Source organism: Canis lupus, chromosome 14 (assembly GCF_011100685.1).
Source record: "Canis lupus familiaris isolate Mischka breed German Shepherd chromosome 14, alternate assembly UU_Cfam_GSD_1.0, whole genome shotgun sequence".
NCBI lineage: Eukaryota > Metazoa > Chordata > Mammalia > Carnivora > Canidae > Canis > Canis lupus.
This window is the reverse complement of record NC_049235.1, coordinates 22532185-22550539: the sequence shown is the minus strand read 5'-3', so window position 1 is coordinate 22550539 and position 18355 is coordinate 22532185.

Sequence of the window (18355 nt, the reverse complement as noted above, 5' to 3'; positions counted from 1 at the left end):
TAACAACATCTATGCTGTAGTACTTTAAGATTCAAACAACATATTTTTCCTCTATTTATAAATTTTTATTTATTGGTTATAGTTGAAAAAGTCAGACAAGATAGCTCAAACTTCTAGAAAGGATAATAGCATAACTACTATCCTAATCCAACCAAGAGAATGAAAGAAAGCACACACAGAGAAGAAAATTATTTCAGAGCTGAGACTAAGGGAAAGTCCAACTCTAGACACAAAATTTGAGGAATATGTGTTAAATGCAGTCTGATTTCGATAAATATAAAGATATAAGGAGTCAGCACATAAGCATGGTAAGAGAGAAGTAGAAATGTTATTATAACTCTGAGTCTGAAATGAGACAGTGAGGAATGGATTGTAGGGTGTGTTGGGGATAACTCAATATTTAACTGTCATGTATCAAATTCTGTCCTTCAAAAACAGGAAATAGATCGTTTCAGATATTTCCAAAAGAGATTAAAAAGTGGAAAAAAATGTAAGGGTATATATGCTTTCACCCAACTACTTCTTTCCCTGCATCTTACCTAAAGAATAATTTGAGATATGATCAATAGATATGCAAAAGAATGTTCATCAGAGTTATTTATTTGGGGAAATATTGAAGATACCCCTAATGTCATTGTTAAGAGATTAGAGATTTATCTTAATTTCTCTCCAATTACGATGAATGAGATATATGTCTTTATTGATATGCATTGTCCATATTGTAGAATTAAGTGATGTTTATAAGAAAATATGAACTAATTTTTTATGTATATACACACCTTGTTTTTATTTACATTAAATATTAACAGTTGCTAATATTAATGCTAATAGTTGTTTCTCTGAGAGATAGGTGGTTTTTACCTTTTCTTTCTACCATTTTTTCTTCTGTGAATGTTTTAATAATAATCATGTTTTGCTTTTGTCATTAGAAAAGAAGCCATTTTTTTAAAGTTTTCTTAACTTGTTTATCTAGCTGATAAAACCTGGGGAGACTGATGTAATTAGATCCTGTCAACCCACTGTGTATACATTAGAGAATTATTGGTAGTATGGTTAACATCTCTCTCTTCCTTACATCCCTGTTCTTTCTTAAATTAGCACATAAAAGTAGACCTTGTTTGTTTTGTTTTGTTTGTTTTAAATCATGTCTACATCCAAAATGGGGCTTGGACTCATGACTCTGAAATCAAGAGTCACATGTTCTACCAACTGAACAAGCCAGGTGCCTCAAAAAGTAGACTTTAACTTTAGTTTGTATCTAGTGACAGGATTCACTCTTCCTTTCATGGCACCCAGGGAATATATGGGCTTGTTTTATGTCACACTAAAACCTTGATTTGCCTGAACCAAAATAACAGATAATGAAAACCAGAATGAGCAAATTCTTCTCATGAAAAAGATATAAATAATAGGTCAACTGTTGGACAGGAGTTATTTTAATGTTTTCCTAACAGCCTCCAGGACATATGATGCCAATACACATCCAGTCCTAGGTCCTCATCCTCTTTTATCTGTGACAACTAACCTGTGTCATTAAAACAGATGTTTCCAGTAAGATATCTTTGGTAATCAAGGTTGTTATCCCCAGTCTGCTCTCTTTATTATGGTAAGAAAATGCTTAGTACATTGTATAAATGAACTAGAACAAACTATTTTATAAACATTGTGTTTAACAGCTTTCTGCTTAATAGGATATATCATTCATAAATGTGAATTATACACACACACACACACACACACACACACATATATCCCCCATACATCTCAAAAAGTATTTCTGGCAGTTTAAAATCAGTGATAGACTTAGCATCTTAAGATACAGGAAAATGGCAAAGGTCATTTTGCTGAATAATAATAGCAACATCTTATTATTTAAGATCTCTATCTAGCAATTTTCACTATCTAGAAAAGACTAAAAACAAAGCAAAAAAATCCTTAAGGCCAAAGTAGGTGCCCAAAATTCTTATCAGAAAAAGGTCACACTCACTAAGCTCATTTGGTTTATTCACAGGTGAGTCCCTGAATTTCAAAGACTAGTTCTGTTAATTCATATAGAATTCTAACCAATTTGGTTGTGGGACTATTTCCTATAACACAAATCAGAGCCTACAAGATAAATGTCAGGTGGCAAAAGCATGTATTTTTAAAAACGAGAGTTCTGATGGGCACAAGATGAGATGAGTAATAGCTTGACAGTCAGTAGGAGATAAGAACACCTTAAAAAGTCAGTCTCAAGGCTGCAAAACCATCTAACTTGTTCACTTTTCCAGCTCCTTGAGGCATTACTAGATTAGAGCTTGATTTAGATTTTAGGTTTAAAAAGCAAGGTTTTATTGGTTAAGAGTAAGTGACAGCTACCTGAAAACTAATTCTACCATAATGTTGGATAAACCAACTATAACTGTCCTTTATGTGGCCATGGCTCTGTACCTATGAAAATTTCAAAAGACCTTATTTGACTCTTCTGTTATTTTATCATGTGGCTTTGAAAGTCAGTAATTTGGCTGCACTGGATATTTCCTAGACAGAAGAAAAACAAGTGGATTTTAATACAGATTAATCTAGTCAGGCCTGTTTTAATTATAGGAAACAGACCTATACTAAAATTATCTCAAATAAAAAGTTTTTTCTTTTTGTTTTTTGTTTCTTTGTTTTGTTTTGTTTTTGAAGTATGGCAGAGTGAACTGAAAATCTGCAAGTCTTGCAAACCAACATAAAGGAAGAAACATAACTATTAGAAAAAAGTCATTTGGCAACATGGATTAAAAGGAAAGTGGACAGACATGTTATATAATCCAGGGCAGGAAAGCAGTGAAAGTCTTAGCACAGTAAGAGAAGAGTTTTAATTTGCAAGAACTAGAGCCAAATATGTTAATAGGAAGAGGACATGTTTCTCCTGTGCACCATCTAGAGATATGGGAAAGATAATTCGGTCTCATGATGACAAATTTTGTTTCCTTTAGTTCTCTGATAGATAAAACTAGCCTCAGTCTAGAGTGGAACACCCCCCCCCACACACACACACACCCCATCATCACATCCATACAACCAGAGTTCTCTCTTCCTTTCCATCACTCAAGGAGAGCCAGTAGACGCTGAGAAAGAGTAGTGGTGAAACAGAAGAGAAAGAGAGAAAAAAACCAAACCAAAACAAAACAAAAAACAGTGACATGGGGGGGCCCAAAGGGTGTGAAATTATCAGGCCTTAAGATGACTCTGAAACAGATAATTCAGTAAGAAGGAAGAATCCCAAAGGGCATGAAGTGGGGCTGGGATGAAGCAAAGGGAAAGGATTAAGAAAGAAAGTTATGAGAAATAATGGACAAGGAGTTGAAGAAGAGCTGAATTGTCACCCCAAAATATGACCCTTTGGCATAAGGATTTTCTTGAGCTGGTTATTTTTTTAAGAAACAGGAAAAGCCCTGAAAACCAAGTATAAATTAATCCCTTTGTAAGGCAATTTATATTTATAAGAGGAAATCTCCATTTGAAAGGGCGTCTCTCTCTCTGTACTGGAAGGGAAGGCGGACTCCGCTGACTCAAATCTCTAACAACTCTTCTCAATGGGGAAAGCAGTGAGTTACAACCTACCCCTGTTATTGTGCTTTTCCAGGACCATGCTCTTCCTAATATTTTTCTTCTGTCTTTAGTTGGAGACTAAAGATGTTATTTAAGGTGGTGGCTTGAACCATTTTGGAGTTACCCAGTTTTCCTGTCTCTGTCCCATGTATATAGGACGTATAAGTTATTAAACTTCTGGGTTTTTTTTTTTTTTTCCTGTTAATCTGTCTTTTATCATAGGGGAGTCTCAGCCAAGAACCTAGAAAGGTAGAGGAGGAAAAGTATTTTTCCTTCCCTACATCATCAATGAATAAGGGAAAAAAATAAATTCTTTATCCTGCCCTTCCATTCTCCCCTGCCTGCATGCCCTCCAGTCATGTGTCCTGAATGATTTCAGAACAGTTATCTAAATTTTCTGCAGCAAAGGCAGGGAAGGTGATTTTTAAAGACTGAGCATCCTTTCCATGGATGATGAATGTTGGCAGCACCTCACTGTCTACCCACTGATGATGATCCAGGTACAGAAACAAAAAGGTGAGTTATCTATCACTCTGACTCTTCTCTCCTTTGTAGGGGCCAAGGGCAAGCTGCCCCAAGATGGGCCACTGTGGCATGAAGGTTATTCTGAGCTGAAGACAATTGAGATCCCATAGGCTCAAGAGAAACTCTTGCCCTTTCCTTAACTACATAGAAGAATCTAAATTGGGGTCTTTCCCAGAATAAGGACTTTTATCAAAGGTACATTTTATCTGAGTGACCCATCTGTATGGTAGGGCAAACATCTAATTACCAAGTATCTGCTCTTCTTATCACCCTGTGAAGTGCATTCCTTTCTTCTGAAGTCCCAGACCCCTACCACCTTCTCCTTGGTTCAGAATAAGGTATATACCTCATTTTGCCTGACAGTCTGGAATTTCCGTGTCTGCATAGATTTCTCATAAGTATGCTATTAAATTTGATTTTCTTTTGTTATCTGCCTCAAGTCAATTTGATTCTTAGTCTGGACATTGAGGGGCCCAAGAATTCTTGCTCCTCAACACTTTAGAGGGTAGAACTACCTAAAAGAATGTTTTCTTGGCAGCTGGAAAGGAATGGGGGATATATGAAGATACACATGCAATCAGATTGGCCAACATAATTGCAGTATGTGTGGAATGAGTGAGCCTTAGCTTTCATTTCTCTCATCTTTAATCAGTGTTAAGAGGATAATGGAAGAATGGGAAATTTTTGCAGTGGGGATTTTTCAGTTAGCAGTTTGGGGCTAATTCAACATGCATAGGTTACCTTTTGAACCTTTTTTAATGTTGTGAAAATCCGGACAAAGAACAAAGTCCTTTGTGTTTTCAAAACTTTCCCAAAGGGAAGAATTTCTAGAGGTCTAGCTTTCCTAATTAGCTGCAAGTGAACCAGTTAGCTGCTCAAAGGAGTTCTCATATTCTCCTCTCCCTCTCTCTTCCTATAATACTAAATACTATATTATATGTTGTATTCAGTGCTTTAACCCCTCAGTTCTCAGTAGCCATAAACAATCTTAAGAATTTCTAAAACTCAACCTAATAATATGGGGTAACCTGGGGCAGATAATAGATAGTATAAAGCTGTACTATGCAATATGATAGCCATTAATTGTATGTGGCAACTGAGTACTTGAAATATGACTAGTCTGAATTGAGCTGTTTTATAATCACAAAATGTATATTGAATTTCAAAAATTTGATATTAAAAATCTCATTCACAAATATTTGTATGGATTGTATGTGTAAATAATGTTTTGGACACATTGGATTAAATACAATTTACAGTTAAAAATAATTTCACTACTTTTTTTGCATTTTTAAATGTTACTTCTAGAAAATTTTAAATTATGTCCGTGGTTTGCATTATAGATCTATAGGACATCTTTGGTCTAGGGACTGGGGTTTGGCCATCAAACCTAAATGAGAAAAATTTAATAGATGCATTAATTTTCTAAGTGATGTTTAAAGTAATTTGTGTTTTCTGTGTAAGTTTCAGCTCTTCTTTGAGACAAAATTCCAAATGATATCCTTTGACCTTGTTCTTACTAAAGGATGTACACCTTGAATGAAGTGCACCTGAAATGTCACAGATATTATGAAATACTTTCGCATGTAATAGTTCTCAAAAGGATTTTTTAAAAGATGTATTTATTTGCGCATACAACAGAGCATGAGCACACAGGGGAGGGGCAGAGAGTCCAAAGCAGACTCTGCTGAATGCAGAGCCTGATGCAGGGCTTGATTACACAACCCTGAGATCACTACCTGAACCAAAACCGAGAGTCTGACACTTAAACAACTCTGCCACCCAGGCACCCCAAAAAGAACTTTGTAAAGACTGTTGCATTTGAAGGTAAAATAGCTCATCACACTCCCTGAAAACCTTCAATGGCTTGCCGTTATTTAGAATAGTATTCAAGATATGAAGGAATTTGTGATCTGCCCCAGACTTCCATAGCCTGTTCCATTTCCTATTGCACCTCTGCATGGACCCTAAACCCAACCAATTTCATGCGCCACATGTAAGAGCACTTTGAGAATTACCTCATAAACTGAATTTTGGGAAAGGATATAGCTATGTAAAGATGCTGAATAGTTCCCCATTAGAATATTTCACTCTAACCTGGTTAACATTTTTAACATAACCAAAGAAAGAATACAACTTGAAAATACAATCCAAGGGCATGTGGTCAGCCCTGGAAGCATACAAAAAGGAAGGGCAGGAAGGCAGACTTTGACCTTGCTCATTCTGGGCCAGTCTAGAGGAGAAAGTGTCTTGTTAGGAATACAGGACCATGCAGTCCTTCCTGGAGCATGGCCCTTTTGTGAGTCTGGACACGTCAAGTTATCAAAGTGACACTGTTTAAAAACATAATTACATTACTAGCTGACCTTTTCTGACTTCTCATATCCCAAGCACGTTTCCCACATATAGGGCTTGTCATTTAGCTTGTCCACGGGGAGAGATGTGTGCTGGTTGGCAACAAGAACATCTGCTCTTCCTAGCAGTTGTAATTCTTATTGCCAATTTATAAATTGGCATTTTGATTTATATTCTTTAGACTTTTGGGAGTTGGTGAGTATGAGTCATCGTCTCTGAATCTGATCAACTCTGGGACATTGATAAAATCAAATTCTGAAGCTGCAAGGGTGAGGGGCTGACCCTAGACCCGTGTGAATTAATCATGACTCTGTGCCAAGAGAGGCCTCAGGCAACTCCATAGCATGCTGTTTACACCCCTGTTCTTTAGTGTTATCTTGTATGAGATTAATTGCTTGTATGTCTTTCTTCCTTTCCTGTTAGACTATAAACTCTAAAGGCAGAGTATTTGTCTCTGTATTGGCAATAATAACAAGTACGAGGTAGCTACTCGAAAGGTGCATAGTAAGCAAATGTTTGCAGTGTGGGGTAGATGGTGCCTGGTTGTTTCTGAAGTTATGTTTTTGAGATGAAGTGTAATATTTTTTTCTCCCTAATGTTGATAGGAGGTATCATGATATTATTAGAATAGTATCTTATGGCACCTTTGGATAAGTCTTTTCAGAGGCAATATTATTCCTATAGGGTTTTCATGAAAGTGTCAGTAAACTTGTCAAATTTCACAGATATCTTTGATTTATTTCAATTAGGTTGTAACAATTCAAATGTGGAAATTGGAACAGGGTCTGTTTCCATGCACTTTGCATTCAAAACTGTGTGTGTGTGTGTTTAAGATTTTATTTATTTATTCATAGAGACACACAAAGAGAGAGAGAGGCAGAGACACAGGCAGAGAGAGAAGCAGGCTCCATGCAGGGAGCCCAACATGGGACTCGATCCCAGGTCTCTGGGATCATGCCCTGGACTGATGACAGCGCTAAACCGCTGAACCACCCAGGCTGCCCTCAAAACTGGTTTTATAAAATATTGAGTAATACAAAATATTCTTTATAAATAAAGATTAGTCCTACAGTGAATATCCATGAACCCAGTACCCAGTTTAAGAAATAATACATTAATAATTATCTTTGAAACTCCTTGTGTGCCTTTCCAGAATTCTATCCCCCTTCTTGCTTCTCTAAGAGACTCAGTATCATGAATCACATTGTCATTTATTAAAAAGCTAAAATAAAAACAAAATCCAAACACTTCTGACACTTAGGATCATTTTTTAGCAAACTTAGAAGCCAAAGTTAATTTCGGATTGTGATTTATAATTACGAGTCATATTGTATATTTTGAGAGAAACAATTAGAAATTATAATTTTATGGGATTTTTTTTTAAGGATTCATCCCAAAATGTGATGACTGGGAGGGCCCCTGGTGTGTCTAGAGGTGATCTGTTTTCTTAAGTGAAATAAAAGAAGCATTTGCCATGTGCTTAAGAAACACAGATCCTAGGAGGTGCCTGGGTGGCTCAGTCAGTTAAGCATTAGCCTTTGGATCAGGTCGTGATCCCAGGGTCCTGAGATAGAGCCCTGCATCGGGCTCCCTGCTCGGTGGGGGGCCTGCTTGTGGCTCTTTCGCTCATTCTCTCTTTCTCTCTCTCTCTCTCTCTCTGTCAAATAAGCAAAATCTGAAAGAAAGAAAGAAAGAAAGAAAGAAAGAAAGAAAGAAAGAAAGAAAGAAAGAAAGAAAGAAAGAGAAAGATCCTAGAATGTACTCTGTAGGTTTATATCAAGTAGATAATGAGGTGCATTTTCCTAAAATAGGGAAGTAACCATTAGGACAGAAAATAGGGATACATTTTCCCTGAATTGACGTGATGCTTGTTGATGGATTCTTGTTGGCATCCTGTTAGGCTATAGACGAATGTAGGGGGAAAAAAATGGCTCTAGCCCTGGTTGGGTTTTTGGATACCTTGTTCTAGGAAATAGGAAAACACCTCTAAAACCTAATGTATAGTAACTGGTTATATTATTGTACGACATAACATTTCTTTATGTCTTTTTAAAAAACATATACCATTAATGCTTTCTCTTTAAAAAGGAAGATTAATTCATTAATTAAGTCAGAATTTTTAATGCATTACTTGTGTGTGCCTGCAATAATCTTAAATCCTGGCCCAAGGGATAGCAATCTATACCGGGAGGGTGGTAGGGAAAAACACATTACAGTAATGGATTTCAGTAACCTGCTTCAAAAGGGGGCATTTTAATGGCTCTGTGGGCCATCATAGTGTTATTTTGAAAGTACGATAATGGAAATACGTGGCACTAAAGGGCTGTGGTTGGATACATTAGGCTCCTTGAAAAGGGCTGCTAGTCAGTAAAAAAGTGCCTCGATCAGAGTGTGCTTCCTTCTGTTTTATGCCCCAGAAATTAAGTCAAATTGGTTTAAGACTTTGAAGCAGCAAAGTCTGTTGCACTTCAAACAAGGCTTTGTTTGGGGGGAATTGTTGGCTTGTTACTAATGCATTTACACAGCACCTAGGGAACTTTAAAGAACGGTGAAACCTAGATTTGGAGGGAAAAGGTCTCCGAATAGCAGCAGACTGGGTGAAGTGGTTACTGGGATCAGAATTACGCTCTCTAGAGCTGCTCTTACTTAGCTCAGAAACTGGAGATGATGAATTGGTGACATTTTAAGCAAATTGAATTTCATAACTTATGGATTCATGGACTTGCTTCAGGGATTTTATCTGTGTAATTCCTTTGATTCGTAAGACCTCTGGACTATAATTGTCCTTTACCCTGCATATTACTCATTATTAAAAATGATTTGTGCCTGCAGCAGTAAAATGGACTGGACAATGAGAAGTGACATTTAGAAAATAATGCTTGGATTAAATTTAACTTCCTAAAGTCCAGAAGTATTCTACCCATGGAAAATGACATCTGCCTGATATTTTCTTCAAGAGTATGGCATATTCAGATTTGTACACTTGCTCTTATTCTCAACTTCCTTCCTTCATCACATGGCAGGTACCAGGAATGGAAAGATTGATGCCTCCGATTATAAATCTGAAATTGAAATTTGAGTCTTTTGTGGCAATGACACCCCCCTGCCCCCAAACTTCTAGACAATGACTTTTTCCTGTAAAATAAAGTGTACTCTCTACTTTTCTACTTTTTAGAACTGTAGGAAATAGCTATGATTTCTGGCTCTTTTACTGCTCACTTTAGTTTGTACAACTTCTTTATCATCTCTCAAAGGAACTCACAGGAACAAATGCCCTGACAGGTTTTTGATTTATCAGAAAAAAAAATATCAGTGATTTTTATTTATTTATTATTTTTTTTAAAAGATTTATTTATTTTAGAGAGGGAGAGGAGGGGTAGAAGGAAAGGGAGAGAAATTCCAGCAGAGTCTCCACTGAGCATGGAGCCTGAGGTGGAGCTCAATTTCACCACCCTGTGAGCTGAAATCAAGAGTCAGATGCTTAACCCACGGAGCCACCCAGGTGCTCCAAATCAGTGATTTTTAAAAAAGGAGGTTTGTTTGTCTCATTCCTGTTTAACACACTTTACTGCCTTCCTATTAGCATTAGAATAAAATACAGAATTTAAGTATGCCTCCAAGACTGGACAGTATCTGGCACCAGCCAGTCTCTCCAGCCCCATCAGCCACTGGACATACATTTCCATGTCCTAGAAATCTGACTCTGTCTTACCCCAAGGCTTTCACATATGCCATCTGTTGAAAAGTGTAAACCAGAAGTATAGACCATATTGGAAAAGGGAAATTCAAGCTGTGTTCACTGGGCTCATGGGACACACTAGAAAAAATTAGCTAAAATGGGGAAGAGGAGACTATAGAATATTAATGTTTTAGCAACTACCACAGTGAGATGAGCTAGGACCACATCTGGCGCTCAACCCAATGGCACAGAGACTTTTGATTGAATGGTCACTTCTGCTTTCTCGGGTTATTGCCTTCTCCTTCTGCAAGTGATATTATAAATAGAAAAGTCATACACATTTAAGAAAGGCAGAAATTGAACAATAAACTTGTAAGGCTGAGCCATAGCTTCAAAACTGAAAGATCTTTTACTGACATGGTAATCAATATGAATAAACCAGTTACTGGGGTATGTTGCCTAACTGGTTCTAATGGTGGCATCGCTGGGAAGGGTAACATTGAGCCTACGAAATACCCAACTTGCTAGTATGATATAACTTTTTGTCATTTAGATTGGATTTGTACCTCTGTGACAAGTCTTTTGCTATAACCAAAGGAGTTAGGATTGGTAGGAGGAGGGAAAACATGCATTTTGTCTGGTATGCTTCCTCCACATTTCACCTGGCCAATCCAAGTAAAGTACCAAGCTGAAGAAACACTTTCTCTCTTCCTGATCAAATAATTTCTCATCCATCCATCATTTTTAATAATATCACTCAGTTCTTTACTTTTCTAGAACTGTTTATAATTTATACAGATGGTTTTAGTGGGGTGTTTGTGTGCTATGTCCTTTGCTACACAGGCTAAATCCAAGAGGACTGTCATCATGCCTGTTTCATTGGTCACAGAACCCACAACATTTAGCACAACACCTCTCACAGGAAGTGTTCAATAATAAATAAGCAGATTCTGGTTGTATCAGTTAAAAATGTTTCATTTACAAAAGACAAAAAAGTCAACTCAAATTGGCTTAAGCAAAATGGGGGATGGGGGGAGTCACTGGCTTACATAACTGAAAAGTTCATTGGTGATGTCGGCTTTGGGCACTTTTGAATCAGAGATTCAGATGATATCACCAAGAGTCTATTTTGTCGAGGTCTCTCTGTTCTGCTTTCTGTGATCTTGTCTTTACCTACCAGCTGCAAATGATTGCCCTCTTTCTCTTCCAGGATTTTACTTTATGGGAGTGAGGGGGTGGGACAGCCTGATCAACTCCAGACCACATGCCTTTATACTTCATAGTCCAGGCTGTCAAGGGTCCAAAGAAGGGTTTCTTCTACACTGTGTCTGTTTTCCAGAAACCTCGGCATATAGATATTCAACTCTCACTGACTTTGATTTTGTTAAATGAACATCTATAAGTTAATCAGTGTAACTAGGAAGATGAGGTATAGTAATTGGATTAAACCAATCTGGGTTCATTCATGGAAACTGGGGTAAGGCTAATCCCACCAAAATTATAAGATTAAGAATGAGAGAGGGATGAATTCTCCAAAGCAAATTCCATGGGACAGTGCTAGGCAGCCAATAAGAGCAGATGTCTGCTATACAGCTAACACATGGAAAGCATCCATTTCATATATCTTTTTTACTTCTTTTTCTCATGCCTGTTTTTCCAACTGATAGTGTGATTCCTGCTTTGCCATTTTACCAAGATATTTGGTGCCTATATATTCCACTGATGTTGAATGCTAGCCTTGTTATAGACTCCTAGCCTTGCATAGACGCTCAGTATATGGTGTTACTATGTCTCTGGCATGCTTGGACTTGGGTTCCACTTGAGTCCATTATCTTGTATCTATTCCTTTCTATGCATCTCCTCCTCTTCTTGTTGAATCTCTTTTGTGGAAGGCTAAACCTGGCCTAACTGAATGTTTACATTTTAAAGGGTTAAATGCATACCTGAAGGAAGTGTGAGGAGACGCAGAATAGCAGGTCAAAGTCAGGGAATTAGGTGAAATGGTAAGCCCAGAAGTCAGTTTCAGTGTTGAAAACTAGATAGATGACTCAAAAGGTATCAGAAACAAAGGACAATTTTGAATGGAATTTCTTTTAGTGTCCTACCCTTGGGCTTATGGGCTTTATGTATATGGTTAAAAGGTGATCTGTACTGGCTTAGAAGGAGAGGGCATGGTGAGCATCTAGCTCAATTGGTCATAATGACCTGAATTGTGTGCGGGCGTGTGTGTGTGCGCGTATGTATATGACATACATGCTCGATTTGTTAGGACTTAATATTTCCCACCTTTGGTTAATATGTTGAAAGGTAGATGAACAGTGCTAGGATCTGCCTGATTCTGTTAGGGGTAATCCTTGTCTCAATTTCTATGCCTAGTCTTGACATTAGGCAGGAGGGATTAAGTTCTAGTTTAACATTCAGGGCTCAGCCTTAAATTCTTTTTTTTTTTTTAAAGATTATTTATTTATTTATTCATGAGAGACACAGACAGAGAGAGAGAGAGGCAGAGACACAGGCAGAGGGAGAAGCAGGCTTCCTGCAGGGAGCCCGATGTGGGACTCGATCCCCGGACTCCAGGATCACGCCCTGGGCTGAAGGCAGGCTCTAAACTGCTGAGCCACCCAAGCGTCCCAGCCTTAAATTTTTTTTATGGCACTACTGTTACCTTTGGTTCTAGCTCTGGTGAGTGGAGCTTTGTCTTTCTCTTGAGTTGTGGTTTTTCTTTTTGTATTCCTGGTATGGCAACTGCATTTCATATCTTGCCCTAGTGTGCCTTGCCTCTTGCCTAGTTAGCCTGTATAATTCTAGAATGGGGGTGGGGCTTGCCTTGCTCTTGTCAGTCCCCTTAAAAGCTGAGTGCATCCCACTGACGTTGAAATGTGGATTTTTGAACCTAAAGCTGAGATTCAGGTTTGGTTATAAACAAAGGAAAAAAACCCCATAGGTCACAATAGTATTTGATGAGAGATCTTTGGAGGAAATGAATATGATTATTACTACTTTTAGTGAAATAAGGAACAGACAAGTATGACCTGTATGTCCCAGTGGCCTCTAAAGTACATCAACAAAGAACATCTTAGGAGAGGGATGGGTAAGGTCTTATACAGGTTTAAGTCTGTTCACAGTCTGTTTCTTCTTATCATGAATTATTTCTTTCTTTAAAGTTGATTCATTAATGTTTAATCCCACAAAAATGTAACCTTTAACCATGAAGATTGTTATAAATACAAATCTTATAAATGCATTAGTTATAAGATACTGAATATACTTGTACAATCTGTAGCCATGTTTATCATAGGTAAATAAATTTGTTCACTTAAGCTGTAAATAAATCACTTTGTGATAATTATTCCACAACTCCATTGATGAAGTCACCTGTTTTGCGTAAGTTGATTAGCCTGCTACCCTGTAAAGTTATGTAGGCTAGCTCCTTAGGCAGAGCTTATATATACTTCTGGCCAGCTGTTCATGAGGGCTCCTTGAAATATAGGGCTGGTAGATTCTCTCATAAATATAATGTAACACCATGTCCTTCCACATTGATTCCCTGCCTGTTTTATTTTTTTTAATTTTATGTGTTTATTTTATCGAGAGAGTGCTTGCATACATGTGAGGGAGGGAGAATCCTCAAGCAGACTCCCTGCTGAGTGTAGAGCCCACTGAGGGGCTGGATGCCAGGATCCTGAGATCCAGACCTGAGTCTAAATCAAGAGCAGAAAGCTTACAGACAGCCACCCAGGTGCCCCTCCTGCCTGTGTTTCTATGTGTATCTCCAAATAGTTCCTGTTTGCCATTTCCTATCACTAAGCTTTTCTACCTATTGGGACCAGAGGCTATTCCATATCACCTCCTGTTGCTTTATGTATTATCCCTTTCTGAAGGGTTCTTTTTTTTTTTTTTTTTTTAAAGATTTTTTATTTACTCATGACAGACATGTAGAGAGAGAGAAAGAGAGAGACAGGCAAAGGGAGAAACAGGCTCCATGTAGGAAGCATGACATGGCACTCGATCTGGGGTCCTCAGGATCACACCCTGGCTGAAGGCGGCACTAATCCACTGAGCCACCTGGGCTGCCCCTCTGAAGCATTCTATATCCTGTCTGTTGACCTGCACTTCCTTTGTGCCCTGACACTGGATGGGTATGTGTCCATCTCCATGTCCCAGCCTCTCCCTGTCTTTCATGTCAACACTGTAATTAATGGGATTAGGTCTAACATGACAGGTGGAAAATGTTGTATTTTTCTTTCATAAAAACTCAGGATGTAACCTAGATTAAGCTACCTTTTGTAGCTTTGTGGTTCTTTTTAAAAATTTATTTAAATTCAATTTAGTTAACATATACTGTTTCATTAGCTTTAGGGGTAGAATTTAGTGACTCATCAGATACATATAATACCTTGTGCTCATTACAAGTGCCCTCATTAATGCCTATCTCCCAGTTACCCCATCCCCTTCACCCACCTCCCCTCTAGAAACCCTCAGTTTATTTCCTAGAGTTAGAAGTCTCTTATGGTTTGCCTCCCTCTCTGTTTACATCTTATTTTTCCTTCCTTTCATTTATGTTCATCTGTTTTGTTTCTTACATTCCACATATGAGTGAAATCATATGGTATTTGTCATTCTCTGACTTATTTCACTTATCATAATATACTCTAGCTCCATCCACATCATTGCAAATGGCAAGATTTCTTTTTTTATGGTTAAGTAATATTACATTCCAGATATATATCTCACATCTTCTTTATCCACTCATCTGTTAATGGACATCTGGGTTCTTTCCATATTTTGGTTATTGTGGGCTTTGATTCTATAAACATTGGGGTGCATGTGCCCCTTCTAATCATTGTATTTGTATCTTTTGGGTAAATATCTAGTAGTGCAATTGGTGGGTCATAGGGTAGCTCTATTTTTAACCTTTTGAGGAACCTCCATGCTGTTTTCCAGAGTGACTGCACCGGTTTGCATTCCCACTAACAGTGTAAGAGGGTGCCCCTTACTCCATATCCTTGCCAAAATCTGTTGTTTCCTGTTTTTTTTTTTTTTTTTTTAAGATTTTATTTATTTATTCATGAGCAAACACAGAGAGGAGAGAGAGAGAGAGAGGCAGAAACACAGGCAGAAGGAGAAGTAGGCTCCATGCAGGGAGCCGGACGTGGGACTCGATACCTGGTCTCCAGGATCATGCCCTGGGCGGAAGGCAGCGCCAAAGCACTGAGCTCCCGGGGCCACCCCCTGAGTTGTTAATTTTAGCCATTCTGACAGGTATGAGGTGGTCTCTCATTGTGGTTTTGATTTGTATTTTCCTGATGCCTAGTGATGTTGAGCATTTTTTCTTGTATCTGTTGGCCATTTGTAAGTCTACTTTGGAGAAATTTCTGTTCATGTCTTCTGCCTGTTTTTTTGACTGGATTTTTGGAGTTTTTTTTAGGTGTTGAATTTGATAAGTTCTTTATAGATTTTGGATATTAGCCCTTTATCTGATAAGACATTTGCAAACATCTTCTCCCATTCTGTAGGTTGCCTTTTAGTTTTGTTGACCATTTCCACTGCTGTGCAAAGGTTTTTGTTTTTGTTTTTTTGTTTTTTGTTTTTTTTTTTTTAATCCTGAGGAAGTCGCAATAGTCCATTTTTTGCTTTTCTTTCTTTTGCGTTTGGAGATGTGTCTAGCACAAGTTGCTGTGGCCATGTCCTCTGGGGTTCTTAAATGATTTTGTTTTGATAGGTCAAAAGAAACTGAATTGAGAAGCTGCTCAATTGAAACAAAAATTTTTATATCCTCCTCTGCAGGAACTAACAACCTCCATGTCACTTGCTCTCAAATTTCTAAGGGCAGAAAGATCACCTGAGAATTTGATAAGATTCCACAGACAGCTGTAGATCTTTGGAGGGGTGTGAGAACTTTCTTTTGTACATATTGTTATTTTGAGGCGGTAGTCTGGGGTCCACACTGAGATAAATTGCTATGGTGAATTAGAGAGATCCTCCAAATTCTTTATACTGTTTAAGGCAGGAGAATATGTGATAGAGACTGTATTTTTGATTGATCAAAAGGCTGACCACAGGAGGAAAAAGCAGCTTCCCAGAACCATACTGGGCATTATTTGGAATGGCATACAATGGTAGGCATTTAGCTACTGAGAAAGGGAAATTCCAAATGCTTTTATCACTTGATAGGATGCCCTAATCTCTGTCTGTAGCAGGAAATGAAGAAATTTACTTTGTTGTTCACACCACTAATTTCTGATGGAACTTAGCATAGTGCTTAATAAAAGGCAAGATTCTTGAGAAGAATGGGAAATATATATATGTGTGTGTGTGTGTATATGTGTATACACATACATATACTCCAATTTCAAATCACTATTTGAAGTTTTTTGAGCCAATTTCTACTTGCTGATTATAAAAATTATAAAAATAGGGGCACCTAGGTGGCTCCGTCAGTTAGGTGTCCAACTCTTGATTTCAGCTCAGGTCATGATCTCCGGGTCATCATATCAAGCCCCGCATCAAGATCCATGCTAGGCATGGAGGCTGTTTAAGATTCTCCCTCTCTCTCTCCCCCTCCTCCTCTACTTCTCAGGAACATATATGCACTCTCTCTTTCTGAAAAAAAAAAAAGGAAAAAAATTATAAAAATGATACTTAGGAACATAACGCTTTTCATACATAACATACATTCATTCATCATTCAAACTTTATTTTTTTTAAGGTTTTATTTATTCATGAGAGAGACAGAGAGAGAGAGGCAGAGACACCGGCAGAGGGAGAAGCAGGCTCCCTGCAAGGAGCCTGATGTGGGACACGATCCCGGATCTCAGGATCACCCCCTTGAACCAAAGGCAGATGCTCAACCACTGAGCCACCCAGATGTTCCTCATTCATCATTCAAACATTTACTGAGTATATACTTTTTGCCAGTGTACTTATAAACAGGAGAAATATCCCATGAACAAAAATGACAATGTAATTCTGGTGACCGCAAGGAATAAAAAGTTGAAAGTATTCCAAGAGTAGAATCTAATTCAGTAGGGGGTGAGTAGAGTAGAGAAATGAAGACTGGGGAGTATTTTTGTCTGATGAAGAGACATTTAAACTTTTATCTTAAAGATAAGTAGGAGTTAGGTTAACAGCGAGGATGAGATCTTCCTTTGAGTGCTTGAATTGGGAAGCCAGGCCTATTCAAGGATCAAAGAAAGCCGCTGAGGAAATTGGGAGGGGATCTAGAAGAGGCTAGAGGGGTGCATGGAGACAGTTCATCAGAACCATGCTCATTATGCCAACTCATTTGCAGTGAAACACCACTGAGCAGGTTTGCGGTGGGGAATGATAGCTTGATGGTTTGGTTTGGTTTGGTTTCTAAAAAGGACAGAGAAGCTACTATATGAAGAGCAGCAGAAATGAATACAGGAGATGAGTTAGGAAGCCAATGCAATAGTCCAAATGAGCAGTGGTTGTGGATGGTTCTATGGTGATGATAACAGAATTGGAGAGAGTAAATCTGAGTCATATTTTTAAACTTGGTATTTTATTAGACATGAAGGCAAGGACCAGGGAAGTGTGACCAAGTTCTCTAGGTAACTGACTTGAGCAACAGAATGGACGGCTGTGTGTTTTACTGAGTTTGGCATCACCAATAAGGCAGTGGTCTTCATGTAGAATTCACATGTTTAGCTCCTGTTGAGAGTGGGTCGTCCACGTGGAGCTGTCAAATAGGTAAGTAATCTAGGACTTTAGAAAAGTCCTGCATAGACCCAAAAGTATTGAAGTCATGGGAGTGGATGGACTCACCTTAAAAATGAATAGAGATAGGGGAGCCTAGACAAGTTGCTGAGAAGGGAGGACCCAGAGAACACAGAGAACTCTGGCCTTTGAGAAGAAAAGAACATTTTTCTCAATATTAAAGAGGATAGAGAGAGGGAGGATATATGCAGATGCAAGTAAATTTAGAGAGATTTTTCTTTATTTGTAAGAAAATAAGGGCTATCTAATGGCTTCTCTTTTCTCTGTGAAGTCAGAGACAAAATTGTCTGCTGAGAGTAAGGATGATGGAAATGAGATCAGAGGTTTGAGGAGAAAAGAGAGGATTGAAATACAGTGCTTTGAAGATGCATGCCAATGTTCCTATTTTGCTTTTTCCTCGATGGCTGCCAACTCTTCCTGGGGCCAGTCCAGCACTAAGACAGCTGATATTTATGTCTTTTATAGAAGGACTTGAAA